The sequence below is a fragment of the Podarcis cretensis genome (genome assembly GCF_951804945.1).
Source record: "Podarcis cretensis genome assembly, chromosome: 2".
In the NCBI taxonomy this organism is placed as follows: domain Eukaryota; kingdom Metazoa; phylum Chordata; class Lepidosauria; order Squamata; family Lacertidae; genus Podarcis; species Podarcis cretensis.
In genome coordinates this window covers 64,367,358-64,384,622 of record NC_137171.1, presented here as the reverse complement: position 1 = coordinate 64,384,622, position 17,265 = coordinate 64,367,358, and the positions used below count along the sequence as shown (strand labels likewise).

The 17,265-nt window shown below is 42.3% G+C and overlaps 1 long non-coding RNA gene across 1 annotated transcript in view; it reads right to left on the bottom strand.

Moving 5' to 3' along the window:
• Nucleotides 1–17,010, bottom strand: part of LOC307211618 — a 33,268-nt gene extending 16,258 nt beyond the window's left edge. Inside the window, exons 1-2 of the long non-coding RNA XR_013836541.1 lie at nt 16,879–17,010; nt 15,889–16,029 (exon numbers count right to left, since the gene is read on the bottom strand). This is a non-coding gene — a long non-coding RNA (uncharacterized lncRNA). The remainder of the gene's footprint in view (nt 1–15,888; nt 16,030–16,878) is intronic.
• Between the last annotated feature and the right edge of the window lie 255 nt (nt 17,011–17,265).

Here is a 17,265-nt window from a genome sequence, read left to right as displayed (position 1 = left end):
CAGCCTTGTTTAGGGACGTTTTTAACTTTTGGTGTTTTATCGTGTTTTTAATATTCTGGTGGGAGCCGCCCAGAGTTGGCGGGGTATAAATTTTTATTTTTATTATTATTATTATTATTATTATTATTATTATTATTATTATTATTATTATTATAAAGTCAATTGAGAGGTTTTCATTGTAGCGCAGAAACCCATGGGGGTGGCAAAACCCCAGCCTTCAGCAATGACCATGGGGCGGGGAGTGTCATTGCTGGGAGGGTGACATCTCAGTCTGAGGATTTATGCTGTTTTCCACGAGCCCCTTCCCTTAGGTAAGTAAGGGATCGATCCCTATGCAAGGAAGACATCAATCCATCCCAGGGATCCCAGAAATCTGTAAGGAGGAGCCAGAACTCCACTCCCTACCAATGACCATTGAGGTAATAAAATCCTTCTTGTGGAGAGTGACATTTCACCTATCCAGGTCTTTCTTTGGGATCCATGCTCCCCCCCCCCACAACACTACACCTCAGGCTATGATTCTTGCTGTACTCTCCCCAAAACAGTAAAGACTGTTCTTGCAGGAGAGTGAAAGCAGTAGCTCTAATCCCAAAATTTTGCAAGCTTCATTCCCTCAGGAGGAGTAACAATGCCTGAAACTTGCATCTAATTCTGACAAGTAATGAAGTTATAGACTTTTTCTTTGTCTGTTTGTTTTTAAATCTCTTCTATGTCTGTCAATAATATCATGTCTGTTTTTATATTCCCTCATTTTACTGAGGGGTGGTGGTGGAAAGAGCTCCATTTTAAATTATCTAATTCAGCCTGGAATGATGACTCAAATGCGAAAGACACAGAGCAGCTCTGAAACACATCAGGCTGCTTCTCAAAGCTACAGATACAGATACAAGTTGAATCTTGTAAATGGTACACACATCTAAGCATTATACATACATGCAACTGGTTGTCAAACTTTTAAACTTATAAAATGACAGGAGCCTATTATGCTTGCATTTAACAGGTGAAGGTTTCCCTGGCACAAACGGCTTCACCCATTTCCTACATTTTCACTATTAAAAGCCAGAAATGGTCCTGGTTTTTGTTGTTGTTTTGTTTTGTTTTAAAAAAAACAGTTGTCAGCTACATAGAAGTCTAGCATTTCCTGGGAATTTCATAACTAGCAACTGAAGAGTTCTGCTTCCTCCTACTTTTGAAATGTCCTCCGGTATACAGCTATGCCACACACAAACCTCTGAAATATTAGTGAGATGTCATACACCTGAGACAAAAGAACATTCAAACATAATTTTAATTATCACTTTTGAGACATGAAAAGCCTGAACAAATCAGGAAACAAGTTGAGCCTGCTTTGGGGGTGTGTGTGTGTGTGTGTGTGTGTGTGTGTGTGTGTTTGTAAAGCTCTCTTAAAGTCTGTACTGTTTCTAGAGTTGCACACCTGCACATCAACATGGTCATTTCATTCCAGTTGCAATGAACCCTCACCATGTCGCTAATCTCTGCTACAGAGTGCCATGTTGACTTCACAGATGGGGCTCCTTAGAAAGTAGCCTTTCTGCAATTAACTTCTATGGAGAGGGCAGTTCTGTGTTTACATTCCCTTCACACACAGAACTGTCCCTATTATTGAAAAGGGCAATTTTAAGCTCTTGCCAATGCCATTGAAAACTGAATGCATTCAGGCAATGTAACAATCATCATGGAATCTACTGCAATGAACCTCAGGATTGCATGTTCCCCTCCTCATTTCTTTCCCTTGTGCAAGAGCGGAGATGTAAAGTGTCCAATCATGGTTCTATAACAGACCAGTTTCCCACTTCATCCGAACACAAGAAACTTCGTTTTGTACAAACCATTCTTAGTTTCAAAAACTCATTATTAATCCATAGTTTGGTCCTGGTTTGATTTCCTGATTTCCTGGAAATACAACAGGAAATGGAACTGAACATAGTTAACTGCACATGAACTAGTGGATATATAATGAAAGAGAGAAAATATGAAATACTAGCCTAACATGTGATCCTAGTGGAGGCTTTAAATGGATGTGGGCGGATGAATTTATTATTCAATAATAAGTAATGGTGGTGAGAATTAATGGAGGTACGGTAAATAACAATTTGGTAACCTACCTTGAACTTTTCGGGGGGGGGAGTGAGGACGATGGATGTTAGCATGGACCAAATGTTTAAAATAATCATTTATTTGTTGTTTAATGTAATTGGTAGATAGAAAATTGAAAGTTTTCCTTTTGTATCTTTTGCTGATGTTTCTTTTTCATTCTTCTTTTTCTCACTTTCTTTTTCCTTTCTTTCTTTCTATTGCCACTTTCTTTTTTCTGTTTCTCTTCTTTGTTTCTTTTTCTTTCTTCCTTCTTTAGAGTCCTATGTCTGGGACATTTGTTAAAGTCGAGAGATTGTATACTCATCAGCAAGGTAGATGGTTGATGGAGGATCCTGGGGAATGTCAATATCCCAGGGTGAAAGGCTGGAATGAGAAAGGAAAGATCCCAGCTGGGAACTGGGAGGAGCTACTGTCCCCAGTGGGTAAAAAGGTAAAGGTACCCCTGCCCGTACGGGCCAGTCTTGACAGACTCTGGGGTTGTGCGCCCATCTCACTTAAGAGGCCAGGGGCCAGCGCTGTCCGGAGACACTTCCGGGTCACGTGGCCAGCGTGACATCGCTGCTCTGGCGAGCCAGAGCCGCACACGGAAACGCTGTTTACCTTCCCGCTGGTAAGCGGTCCCTATTTATCTACTTGCACCCGGAGGTGCTTTCGAACTGCTAGGTTGGCAGGCGCTGGGACCGAGCAGCGGGAGCGCACCCCGCCGCAGGGATTCGAACCGCCGACCTTTCGATCGGCAAGTCCTAGGCACTGAGGCTTTAACCCACAGCGCCACCTGCGTCCCTTCCCCAGTGGGTAGTAAGGACCAATAATTACTTTTAAGAGAAGATTTTACTTCTTTGATTTGTATTTTCTGTAGTTGTAATCTTACTATATTATGAAAAATCTTAATAAAAGATTTCCAACCGTCAACTCTCTCTCCCTAATAACGGTTTGCACCAACCACAGTTTTGGTATTCTAACAAAATGCTGTTTGTTACAAACTCTGAACAGAAGTTTCTTTTCATACATGTTGCAGGGGAAAGGAGGATTCCTCAGATCTGAAGCTTGTTGCAGCACGTTCTTCTCACAACAAACCACAGTTCGTTGTCATTGGATCAAAGTACGTATAACTGAGCACGGATAACTTATAAAACCATATTGACGTAAACATTTATTTTGAGAAACTGCCCGCATATGACTGATGATGAGCGTAGCGCATAGATTTGGGTGCAGGCGTTTGCTTGTTGCAGAGAATGCATATTTATCCAAGAACTCGGGGTGAACTAGATGTTAGCAACCACGCCTGAGTTTAAGAAATAATAATGCACAGGTAGTTAAAGGAGCAAGACAACTGAGAGATTGTCAGAATGCAACTTGGGATATGGAAATATAGAAAAGGGACCATTTGAGGGAGGGAATTAACACTGTCATCCACCTGGTTGATGTAGCAATGTTTAGCTTAGTGATGGAGGATATTTAGTTGACTGACAGAGGATAAGGGGGAAAGATTAAACTGGTCTCATTTTCAAAAGTTTCATGTAAATATATCCCCTTAACTGATGTCTGGCTCAGACAGCTTTGACAGTGCCAATCACTTGCCTGGATTGGTGGTGAGATTGGATTTGGTACCTTCCACATTACATTCACACCCAACAGGTGTTCAGTAATGTCAGCACAGATGTTACAACTGTGTGCTAGGGGATGACATACAATTTTCTGTTCCTCACATAAGGCTGACTTACTGCTTCAAAGGGCTAACCTTGAAAGTACCTTTTCCTCATCCCTCCCCTTAACACCAACCTTATGAGGTAGGCAATACAGCAAGTTGTGTAAAAGATTCCCACAGGCTTCATTGCTAAGCAGAGATGTGAATTCAGGCCTTCCCAATCTGGCAGTCTAATTACTACACTTACTCTGTCAGTTCTTTATCAGGAACGCAGACAGTGCAATGCAATGGTTAGAATGTTGGATTAGGAACAGGGAGAGTCAGGCTTATATCCCTACTCAGCCACGAAGTTTAGGCCTGTCACTACCTCTCAGCCTAGCCTATCTTGTAGGGTTGTTGTGAAGACAAAATTGGTGCAGATAACAATGTATGCTCTTCCTTGAACTTCTTGAAGAAAAGGCAAGGAAATAAATAAACAGAAGCTTGACAGTTTGCTTCAGATATACTTTTGATATGACTCTGCAATGGTGTGCTGTTGTTCCAAGTGAAGCCCTTAGACGCTTAGTCCAAGTTTTTCAACTGGAATGGAAATTCCGAATTGCCTCGTACCTCAACCACACCGTTTTCACACAGGGGATCCACGTGCAGAAGCCTGTTTCCACATGTGGGTAATCCTTGATGGATCAGAATGCTTGTATTTTGTCTCGGTCGGCTTCTGTGAAGGTTGGCCAGTTAATTATCATTTCATCGCTGATGCTTCTAAGATAAGTTTGCCACAAATCTCACCTTGTGCCTGCTTGTTGCAAAACACGGAGACAGCTTGAGTAAACGTTACGACGTTCATTGAAGCCTCTGTCACATTCCCTCAGTATCATATAAAAATGCATTTACTCATAATCCCTTTATAATGTGTATCCCGTTAATGAATTGTTTTCTACCTGGAAAAAAAAATCCTTGGAACTGCTGACTCTCTGCAAAAGGAAACCCACATAATTTCCTACTCCCACAGAGTACTCCCGCTGAATGAATGCTCTGTAGTTTAAAAAATGATATCTTCCCCATACTAGTCTATGTACTACATACAGAGTATTAGTACAGTGGTACCTCTGGTTAAGAACTTAATTTGTTCTGGAGGTCCCTTCTTAACCTGAAACTGTTCTTAACCTGAAGCAACACTTTAGCTAATGGGGCCTCCCACTGCCGCTGCGCAATTTCTGTTCTCATTCTTAAGCAAAGTTCTTAACCTGAAGCACTATTTCTGGTTTAGTGGAGTCTGTAAGCTGAAGCTTCTGTAACCTGAAATGTCTGTAACCCGAGGTACCACTGTAGCCTGATTTGTGTGCAAAAAAAGTCTGCTTCAAAACTAGCTGCTACTGCCACTGCAGTATATTTGTGTGTGTGTGTGTGTGTGTGTGTGTGTGTGTGTGTGTATACACAAATATATTTCCTTAGATTTATTTCATAGCAGAAAACGTGGAGCAAGTTTTACTTAGCCTTCTCGGTGGTGGCATCCGCCCGGTGGAATGCCCTCCCATCAGATGTCAAGGAAATAAACAACTATCTGACTTTTAGAAGACATCTGAAGGCAGCCCTGCTTAGGGAAGTTTTTAATGTTTGATGTTTTATTCTGTTTTAATATTCTGTTGGGAGCTGCCCAGAGTGACTGGGAAAACCCAGCCAGATGGGCAGGGTATAAATAATAAATTGTTTTGTTTTTTTAAATGATATATTTGTAAAACATTGATGCACATTACTGCAGTTGCAAACCATGATTGCTTTGAAACTAACATGGGAGACGTGTTTGCCAATAACCATGGGACAAATAAGACACTCCAGGTAGTTAAATGAAGTGTGAAAAGACTAGTTGCAGGTAGGTAGCCATGTTGGTCTGCCGTAGCCAAAACAAAATTTAAAAATTCTTTCCAGTAGCATCTTAGAGAGCAACTAAGTTTGTTATTGGTATGAGCTAGATATCTGAAGAAGTGTGCATGCACACGAAAGCTCATACCAATAACAAACTTAGTTGCTCTCTAAGGTGCTACTGGAAGGAATTTTTTTATTGTGAAAAGACTGACATTGAAACTAGTAGAGCTCATGACTAAGTAAGCTAAGTAACCTAATTTAAGTAGTTAGGTTGTCAAGAAGTGGGGAAATTATTTGCAGATTACCACTGTACTGCTATGACTACTCACTCAACGCCCCATTTCTATGTAGCTAAGACTCCATATTTCTAGAGCTAACTTACCCACTTTGGGGGTAACCCTGTGTGTTGTCCTGATCCCATGATTTCTCCTGCCCATGTGCCCTGGACGAATGTTGTTGTGATGCTACACAATCTGAGAGACTCGTGTGGTTTCCGCTTACCTACTGCTACAACTACAGCACCCTTACCGTGCGCAAATTGTATTGTACACAGTAATGACCCTGCCACAGCAGCAATGAATGGGGCCTAAATCCCACAGGACGGAGTGATGGCCATGCATTTGGCTTTAAAACGGGGTGAGGCAATTTCATGGAGGATAAGGCTGTCATAGTAGTCTATGCGACCCCCGAGCCAAGGAAATAAGTAACTGTACAACCTTTAGAAGACACCCGAAGGCAGTTTTTTAAATGTTTAATGGCTGGCATATAAATAATAAAAGTATTATTATTATTATTATTATTATTATTATTATTTGGGACATCACCATTTTAATCAGAAAAATGTTGAAGGGTATGCTAGTCACAATGACTATGTTCTGTCTCCACTGTTGAAGGCAGTATGCCTCTGAATCCCAGTGGCTGGGAATCCCATGTGGGGAGAGCACTGTTGCTCTCAGGTCCAGTCTGTGGGCGTGCTACTGTTACTATAAAGAAGCAATGCGGCAGCAAGAAGCAGCCAAGTCAGCTGCTTGTGGCTGGAAAGCCAAACAGGATGTGTGTGACTGTTGCCATGGAAACAAAGGGGCAGTCCATTCCCCTTATTGAGCACCGGATGTGAGCTCTGTGTGTGTCATATGACCTGTACAGGATGTACATGGGTGGAGTTTGAGAGTTTCTCTCTGTTGTTCAAAGAGAGCAGACATCTTTAACTGTATGGCTGCTAAAGACAGGAATAAAAGCATGTAGATACATTTCTGTCTGAGTCTGATTCCCCTCCCTGGGGATATGCAGGGTGGAGGAGAAGCAGTGGTGTGTTTTTCTCACAGCCTGGGAAAAATCGCCGATACGGACCTCATCTGTTTTTCCTGCCGGGAGTCGTGGGAGGGAGGTCAAAGGAATTCAGCCGGTGCCTGGAGACTGGCACATCCCTCTGACCGGGGCAGAATTCCAACAGCTACAAGCATCTGGTTGGTAGGGCTGCCATATGTTCAGATTTTCTTGGAAATTACTGTGATTTCAGAGGTGGAATTGATGCCTGGAGGGAATTTCCAAAAGGTGGTGCTTTGTCCTGGATTGTATGCAAGTCAACTGAAAAATCGCAGGGCTGTTAGGTTCCTAGACTTCAGCATCTTAACTTCAGCATCCGTATTCTAAAGCTGGAAAAATCTAAACTGCACTCCCACATAACATTGCCACCCATTCCTATTCTAATTCACACCATAATGATGCAGGAAAAGAGCCACCTCTAAGGGCCATTTTGCCAGATGGAGATTATTAGAGAACAGCATATTTCAGTTTTGTATTCTCCGCTTCAATAGTCAGAAATACAAAAAGGCATAAAGTTTAGCAGACCCATAATCTTGCCCTTCCGGCAAGGTGAGGGATACAGAGCCAGGATCTGATTCATAAGCTCAATAAAACAACATTAAAATATCTTTGAATCATAAAGAACACATTTCAGGGTATGTCACACTTCACAGCGTTGCATGAAGAATAAGCGGCCTTGAAGTTATGATCTCCGGTTACTCAATTCTCCTATTTGCTCAGGCACTGCAGGTTTGCTTAACGGTTACTGCCCCAATATTGCACAACTGGAACTATAACAATACAGTAAGAGAATTCCTGACAGCTGTATGAAGCTGTTTGGCTGCCTCTCACAGAGCCTTATCACTTTCCAGCCAGGGGTGGGGATGGGAATCAGACAAAACACACAACTTGGACAGGAAGAAGTTCATACTATGGCAGTAGACAACTCACACAAGCTCCTCTGTGTATTCTGGCACCTTTCCATCTCAATATTACCTTTCAGTTAAAGGCTCCTTTTCTCATACAGAATACACACATTATGCACTTAGATTTCATAGGACTGGTTGGACACTCAGCAATGGTGGGAGGAACCAGATGGGGTGAGGAACCACCAAGGGAAGAAGGCTTGAAGAAGACCGAGCAGAGGAGGTGTTGGAAGCTGAAGGGGTAACAGGGCTAAGTGAGCTGGGAGAGTCTGTGGCAGAGAGAAGCCCAGAACCAGAGGCAGAAGCTGTAGCGGGATAGCGGGAGGAGGGAGGCCAAGAGGCAGAGATGAGTCAGGCTGCTGAAGAGTCATGAGTGTCTCCCCCTCCTGCTGTGACAAGCGCTCCTCCCTGCCGACTCCAAGAACCAGAAGAGGCATGAAATGGGAGTAGCAAAGACAGGCTGCATGCAGGTGCAGTTTCAGGTTGCTTGCAAGTAGCCCCAAAGAGGAGGAGAAGACACAGAAAACTGGCGGGGGGGGGGGGCTTTTAGTCTCTGCAACTGATTTCAGGGAGTAGGACCCACAGGGCATGAGCTGCTGGGCTCATTATGCCTGAAACTTAGCCAAGTCTGTGAATACCGTGTTTTGCTCATAAAGAGTCAACTCCAGCTTTTAACTGTGTGTTTTTCTGACTGGCTCTGTGACAATAAATCATGGACAAAAGCCTTTGCCAGCCTGATGCTCTCCAGATGTTTTGGACCACAGCTCCCATCAGCCCCAGTCAGCCCTGACCAGGGTTGGTGGGAGCTGTAGCCCTAATCATCTGGACAGCACCAGGTTGGTGAAGGCTGTGATACGGCATTCCACTCCTACAACACACTGACCTGCACTAGCAAAGTTGTAGAGATCCTGTCTCCCCAATACAGAATTAAGCTGGCCAAGCTGGCAGGTACATTCCTGACAAAGGCACACACTCAATGCCAACATTCCAACAACCTATACAGAGAGCTGAAGGAATAAGCAGGTACTGCATTGTCCCAACCCCCACAACCCTTTCTTTTTCCTTTCCTTTTTGTTAAATTAGCATTTCATTGCTTTTCATATTTAGCAAATGTATGTGACATAAATGGCAAGGGAAATGACAACAGCACCCCATCTCATGTGACAAAGCCCACAGCTTTCCCTAAAAGCTAATGAGAAAAATTTAGCAAAGAAAAGGGGGGGGGGGAATGAAATGTCAACATAGCTAAGGATAGGTACATGTGTCGATTTCAGTTTCTTTCCATTTCTCCCTTTCCTAATCTTAAATTCACTTCTCCATATTGCTACCTCAGTTTGCAAAGTGGTCATTTTCACCAGTACACACAATAATTGGCTAGAGAACAACACTGCAAAATTCAGAGAAGTGCAAATTTTTAAGAATGGCAGTGTTTCAGTTCACATCTTGTTTTGGAAAGAACAAATTAGGTAGGTTCACCTTTAAATGCAAACTGAGTCCAATTTCTCTCCAACAAGTTAGCATAAACCTTGTTTATCTTTCCCCCAATCAGGGTAGTGTATACTATACAAGGTAGTATAGAAAAGGCAAGGGAGGGCGTCTCCAAAGTGTCAGTATTTTCTGGGAGGTATTCAGACTTAAGGTTTGCACAATTAAAGTAGATTAAAGCTTTCTGTTGTCCTAGTACAACAAATCCATTTTAAAAAAACAACAAAGGGCTTTTGTGGTTTGGAAAGCGATGAGGAAACACATTGGAATTGGGATGGATGAATGGCTACCGGGGAGACACAGAAACACCCCATAAGAAAGAGATGTCGAGGACACAACCCTGAACATAGGCATAGCCATAGGTATTCCTTTCTCCCATGCTTTTCTCTAGCCTTCCCCCAATATTCAAAGTACAGATGTGAGTCTTGTTCTACAGAGAAGAGTTGGTAGAATTCTGCACTGTCTCAGAATACCACTGAGGGTGAATTTGTGGAAACCTCCTTCATGTTTAAAGCTCCCTGAATGCAATAAACTAGGACACAAAAAACCTTTCTCCCTGGTAAGCTCTTTTACTGCATCTAGGGAATTCCAAACACACAGAGAGAGCAGAATGAAATGGTGGTCCAGAATTTTAGTATCTTAGTTCACCACCACATTCTGTATAATGGGCAGATCAGCTAAGGCAGACCAAGGCAATGGATCCAGTTTCTCTGTGACTTTCTCACAGACTAAACCGCATTTCTGGAACAAGTCAGGAGTTGCACAGCCAGTACATACCGTCTCAAACAACACAGTGTGTAAATTATGCACTGTCCTGAGGTGGCATCAGTCCAAAAAAAGTTAGTCACACTTCAGTGCCATTGAAAACAAAGGAACACAGATTTCTCTAGACTGGTACCAGTGTGTTTTCCTTGCCTGGAATAAGATGTAAAACAGCCTCCCAAAATTTGTGGTTTTAATTTGGGGACAGAGTTTTGGAAGGTTCAGTATTTAGGAAATTCCAAAGATCTCTAGATGCGGTGAAGAAGACACATGATCACTAAATATCCAGCAGTACTTTCATTGTTCCTAAAAGGGTTCCCTGGAGTAATTGCATGTTATTTAAGCACTACATTACCTAAGACCAGAGGAACAAATAACAGACTCATATTAAAAGAAAAGGTTATCATTCATCACAAAATATTTAACATTATCCCAGTGAAGGTCTAATTGTGCTAATGTGCAATTTGACTACCAGAAGAGGCACATTTTATTGAAGCAATATTATTTTCCATCTGTAATAAGACCAGCTGAGAGCCCCTGCCTTCAGCACACAGCATTAATTCAGATGGGGATGCCCAAAAGAATCTAGCATTGCTAGCAAAAGCATCACACTCTGCACTGGATCACCTTTCCTGCTTGAACTTTAGGAACTGCAGAACAACTTCCCTTTTGACATATTTTATCGGCCCTTATCTCTCTTTCTGTCCTCCCCTGCAAGTTCATACTTGATTCTGCAGGATGCAATCCTTCATCCGTTCTACACACACAAAAGGTGAATCTGGGGTCTGTTTTGGAGAAAATGCTTTAGGGTAGGAGGAGTTTGAGAGGGAAGCCAGTCAAAGCTGCACGTTGGGTGGCATAATCCACAGAAGGCAATTGTTGCTGGATAAATTCCCAAGGCTATTAAATCATGATCTGAGAGCATCTCCTTTAGGCCCCCGAACCACTAACGCACCTTGACGTACCTTGTTAATGCACAGTTTATGTGAGCATGTTCTTATGAATAGAAAGGGTTACAAAAACCAGGTAATGGTGACAGGGCCAACCTGTTGGTATTAAGTTGTGGACCTAGCAGGAGATTCTCTCTCTCTCTCTCTCTCTCTCACACATACACACACACACACACACACACACACACACACACACACACACACCATTCATGTTTCCCTGTTTCTATCTCACCTCCCCAATGAGTCCTGGTTTGTTTTGAGGTTTCTGCTGCCTGTCTTCTACGTGAGTGTCAATTTTGCAAGTGGCAAAGGGAGGGAACTGTAGCAACATGCCCAGCTCTTCCTTTCTGCAAAGCACTAATAGCACCAGCTATTTCATTCTGAGGCCTTCATCTCGGTTGACTTCAAGAGGGGTCTGCCATGATCACAATGCCAGACAAGAGATTGTGCAAGTGAGCGTACAACTACTGTAGCATACTGTGACATGGTGCTAGGCATGCCATCCGGCCAGAATTGCACAGGTGGAAGGAGAATGTTATTCTCTTGGTCTATTGCTTGAAATGGGGGAGTGCAAAGCCTGAAGAGATTCCACCAAAGTCAATTTGTGCATGAAGATGCAGAGCTGCTGACACCTGCATTAGAACACTGAATGGGAATTATAGCTTGTACTGTGCAGGCATCTATATGGCATAGCCATGGTGATGGAAAAGGGGGGGGGGCTATACCCATGACTTCGCAAGATGAATGCCATTTGAGATACCAAAGGTTGGGGTGTGCCCAACAGAATCTGGACAGAAAAGGAAGGATTAAAAAGGAAACATTTAAAAAAAATGCTTAAAATGACATTCGTTAAAAAAAAAACAGAAGCTTTTCATTAGGTGTTTTAAGACAATTGCCGAAAGCAAAACGGACATTATTTATGTATGCTACAACAACGGCAAGAATCTTAATAGCTCAAAATTGGAAAACTGGAGAAGTACCATCGAAAGCACAATGGAAGGGAAAGTTGATGAATTATGCAGAGCTTGCAAAATTAACAGACAAACTACATGAAAAGGACAATAGGGACTTTGAAAAAGAATGGGAACCTTTTACAATATATTTGCAGAAATAACAAAAAGAAATGGTCTCGTTGGCAGGATTTAAATAAACATTTACAATTTTATTTACTGAGAACAAGAAGTATAATGTAATAACATAATATAGTATACAAAGAGCAGAATGTATCATCTAATGTAACAAACCAGAAATGGTAGTTGAGGGAAGTCAACAGGGAAGGGGGGGAATTGGAAAATGTATGTTTAGCAATGTTACTGGATATTTGTTATGAGAAAAGAAATTTAATAAAAATTATAGAAAAGAAAAGAAAAGAAAAGAAAAGAAAAGAAAAGAAAAGAAAAGAAAAGAAAAGAAAAAGGAAGGATGCCCATTCTTGGAGAAAAGGAATTCCGAATGTGCCCAAAGGGATTCAGGCTAAGAGAAGAAAAAATATGGCAACTTTATGTGGCAGAAATATGTTGTTTCTATATTACTAAAATGCAGAAGTTACTTTTCATTTTTGTTCAAATGTAAACATTTTAGCACTTGATTATGAAAAGAATCTGATGGAAACAGCATGCATTTAACCCATTTACTTATTCTGGATAATCCATTTCAGTGTTATCTGAATGCTCCCAATTTCCTACATTTGAGTCCCATATTTTAAAATGGATTTCTTCCCCTTCCCCTTAACAAACATTACATTTTGCACAAAATTGACTTCCTTGGTCCAGAAGCTGATTCCAGCTTCTCCTGTATGGGAACACCCCCAATGGATAAAAGCATCACACAGGTGTGTGGATTATAGTGTTATAGTAACCCTTTTCTGGTATGACAATAACTCATTTATGGCTTCCTGTTCAGAATGGCTGGAGGATTAGTGATGTATTGTCCCTAAACTTCCCCTTATCCATTCAGCTTGTTATTCCCAAAGCGGGAGAAACCTAAAGTAGTGGTTTCCTTTCATTGCTATTATTTTTTCTTGTTTTACATTTGGGGTTACCTTTCGTTATTTGTTCTTGTTTTCTTTTTATAGCAAAATAGCAATACTCTGGGGAACAGAAGCTGATAAGCAGAGAAGTCGAAACTCCTGCTAAGCAGCAGCAGAAGAACTTAATGATAGAGACATCACTGCATCTGGAGGAGAATCATTCCTTATGCCAGCCAAAGCAGAAACTGGGAACAGGAAAAGCTCTGGAGTTTTGCTGCCCCAGATCCAAACAGGTGCAGCAGAGAGGCCCAAATTGGGCCCATTGGTAGCTGGACCAGCTTAGGATCCAGCAGGTCCTTGGACAGCCCATCTCCTCCTCTTCTTTGCTCCTCAAATGCCCCATTTTAGAGGTACACACCAGCTACTGCCCATAGAGATCTTGCCAACAGTAGCTTCTGCTTGCATTTTAGGCACGCATGGACATTCCAGAGTGATGGAGCACAGCTAAGCAGAACTGGAGAGAGACAGACAGAGAGAGAGAGAGAGAGAGAGAGGGGCACCTCTGTTTCATCCAAACTCTTTCCAGAACAGCAGATCAGAGGTTTAGATTGCTCTGCCCATAAGGAATCCCCCTAGCTATACTGAACAGGAAGCAAGAAAACTGATTCAGCCTGTAAATGGAAAACTTTTGTTGGAAGACTCAATAGCCTTTAAAGGCCTCAGTAGCGCTAGGCACCAGGCAATTGTGCTTTATAGCAGCAGCAGCAGCAGCAGCAGCAGCAGCAACAACAACAACAAAGCCACAAATCAAACATACAGGACAACTGACATACGTATAATGATTTGCCAACAAGTTATCTGGAATTCTCCATAACCTTTGAGTGAAGAAAGGGTAATCCCAGAAAATGGAGCTAGTGTGGAAGAGACTTAAAGTAGCCAAGAGTGGGAGTATGGCAGTGCCACTGCTGTTGTTTATTCCCATCAGACACCACCTGTAGGCAATGTGATATGCAGAACAGGGACACAGGGTGTTCTCAGTAAACTGCATTGGCAGCTGTGACTCTCAGAGCTATTCCAAGGAAACAGCAATTGACAAAAAACATGATAATCAAGACGATAAGCTCATATATTGAACACAAATCAATGCCCAGATGCTCTGGCAGGGACCTTGACACCCACACCTGTGCCCTGAGTCTAGGAGAAGTTCTTTCCCAGACACTCATGCCCCACAGTTATGACAAGCGGGGTTTTCCTACCCAGCATAAATTCTTGCTCTGCATCTGATAACTTTTGCTGCGGTTCCCCCCACCCCATTCCCATCCTGATCATATCAAACCATTGCACCACTCCTGCATGATTCATTTCTAATAAATGCTACTGGGCACTGGGGAAATATTGGAAGGTCTGTGATCCAAAAGGATTCACTGAACCTGAACCTGCATGTAGGGACGTGGCTCAGCAAGGCGAGTAATGCTGCTACACAAAGGATGCGGCCTTGACAAGCAGAGTTAAGGAAAAGCTGAGAAAATAGCTGGGCTTATCTAGAGTGGGCTCTCTGTCGCAACAAATCCACTTTCAGTTAGAAGCAGGCATTTTATGGTTAGGAAAGTGCCAGGAGAAAAGCACTAAGAAGGGTGGAATGATGATCGACTGATAAGAAGCTGTAGAATCTTCCCTCAGATAAACCAGGGTGACAATATCTGAGAGTTAAAATGCAGCAGCAATTCATATCGTTTGGCAGCATTGATATCAAATGTGCATTGTGCAGTTATAGCAACTACTCTATTCCAAACTTAAAAATGGAGAGCATAATGCTGGTGGTCAACAAAAAAGTTTTGAAGACTCAACGCAAATCTAAAAATTGCAGTATAAGCACTGACAATTGGGAAACACTGGCTTGCGAGTGCTCCAATTGGAGAACAGCATTTACCAAAGGTGTCATGGACTTTGAAGATGCTCAAAATCAGGATGTAAGGGGAAACAAGCTAAGAGGAAGGCACGTTTGGCAAACCCTCACCATGATCAACACCCACCTGGAAACCTATGTCCCCACTGTGGAAGGACATGTGGATCCAGAATTGGCCTCCACAGTCACTTAGGACTCACTGTTAAGACTGTGTTCATGGAAGACAATCTTACTAAGCTACGAATGATTGCCAAATAAAAGAAAGAAGAGTACTTGATATTGTTTGTAGTGCTATTGGTAACACTCAAAGTTCCATTTCATTAGAAATTAGAGAAACTCTGGCCCACTGGCATAATTTCCCACCCATTTAGCTTGTGTGCATTTTCTGGCCACCTGCCTCAGATATATGACATCAAGTGTGAAGCAGATAGAGGTGTGAGGCAGCTGGGTTGAAAGGGGCTTTGTAGGTATCCTTGAGATTGGCACAGTTTGCAAAGCCACATGAACAGCACTTTACAAGGACCAACAATTAGCTAATTGGTGTGGCTTACATAGTGTTGTGTGTGGAAGCTGCAGTGAGTTTACAGATTAGTAAGCCCTTATTCCCAAAGGTTTGCTTGCACCCTAGCCAAGGACACCACCACCTACAACATCCTTGGTGTCACAACAACAATTAACATGTTTACTTGTGAAAAAAATGGCTCAGATTTTCCAAAATACAACATATTGCAGATTGTGCTGGGAAACAGTGATCTCTCTCTAAAGGAAGTACCGCACAGGGTGGTATTTTACTCAGAGTAGACCCACTGAAATTAATGGGTCTAATGATATCTTGACAAATTAAAAAGGAAGATGCATTTGTTACACAAGCAAAGAGGTTTGGTAATAAAGCCCCTGAACATTAATGCAACTGAACTGTGGGTTAGCAAAAGAGCGGCTCCTTCCAAGGTCCTTACTTTGGAAGGCACAAAATGCCAGATCTCAGCATCCTTTAACCAGATATTCCTTTAAGTCTTCCGCTTGCAGAAGGGCGTGAGATCACTTTCCCTCTGATTTGGCTTCAACCCTGTTGTCTTTTAAACTGCATTTCATCACCTCTGGGCAAGACAAAGAGATGGTTAAGTAAACTCTTGCTGCTGCTTTACATTTAATTGCTACAAATAAAGCAAGACTCCCATGGAATAAATAAAATAAACGGACAAAAGGGTGTTTTGCTTTGGTTGATATAGCTTGATGATTGGTAATACTATAGGGCAGGACTACTAGGCTAGATTGTATTGTTTGGCTGCTGGAAACAAAACGGCCACGATGTATTCAAGTGAGGAGCAAACGGAAGGAGTGGTGCTGTGTTAGAGGCCACCCACTGAAACATCATTACAGATTTGACAGGAAAACGTGCTAATGAGCTTCCATACCAGCACTAAACTGCAAATGTATTTTCACTTACCAAATTTTCCTTGGTACGGAATCAGGAAATCCAGATTAAACTTTAAAAATAGGATGGGCTTCCATTTTGATGATGACAGTGGGAATGTTAAAGATACAGTGGTACCTCTGGTTAAGAACGGGATCCGTTCCGGAGGCCCAGCCATATCCTGAAAATTTTGTAAGTGGAGGACTGCTTCTGCACACGCACATGGTGCCGCAGAATACTTCTGCACATGCGCGAAGTGCACAGAGTGTTTCTGCGCACGCGTAAGCGGCAAACCCACTTCTGGGTTTGCCACATTCACAACCTGAAGATTACGTTACCCAAAGCTAACGTAACCCGAGAGTCCACTGTAGTAGGAAAGGATATATTGAATAGTAAGTGATGTAGCAGAGCAGATTTCCTTCAATACAGCTGGAAGCTAGTTTGCAGATTCGTTTGAATCTCTTAGTTAAGATTATTTCCTGGTGTCCCCTTTAATCCCTCTTAAAGTAAAGTGACAAAAAGTTTAACTCACATTTCAGTTCACGATTTGATCCCTGAAAGGCAGGCTTCTCTTAGTAGTTACAAACAGTGAGTTCATCACATATGGAGACTGAACTCATGTGATCACATTAAGAGAACAAAATGGCTGCAGGAGAGCAGCGTGGCAGTAAGAGAGCAGCAAGCAAGAGATCAAGAAAGAGAAAATGGCTTCCTGACTCTGCTCTTTTATGGAGTCAGCCAGAGCCACGCCCATCTCCCAGGTCACATGCAGGGGGAGGAAGCTCCAGATCAGTGGAACAGGAAGTTACACTGACTGGATGTCCTCCTGCTTCTGCCCACTCTAGGGAAATAAGGAATGTTGCATTTGACTGTACCAATGGATTACATCTAATAATAATAATAATAATAATAATAATAA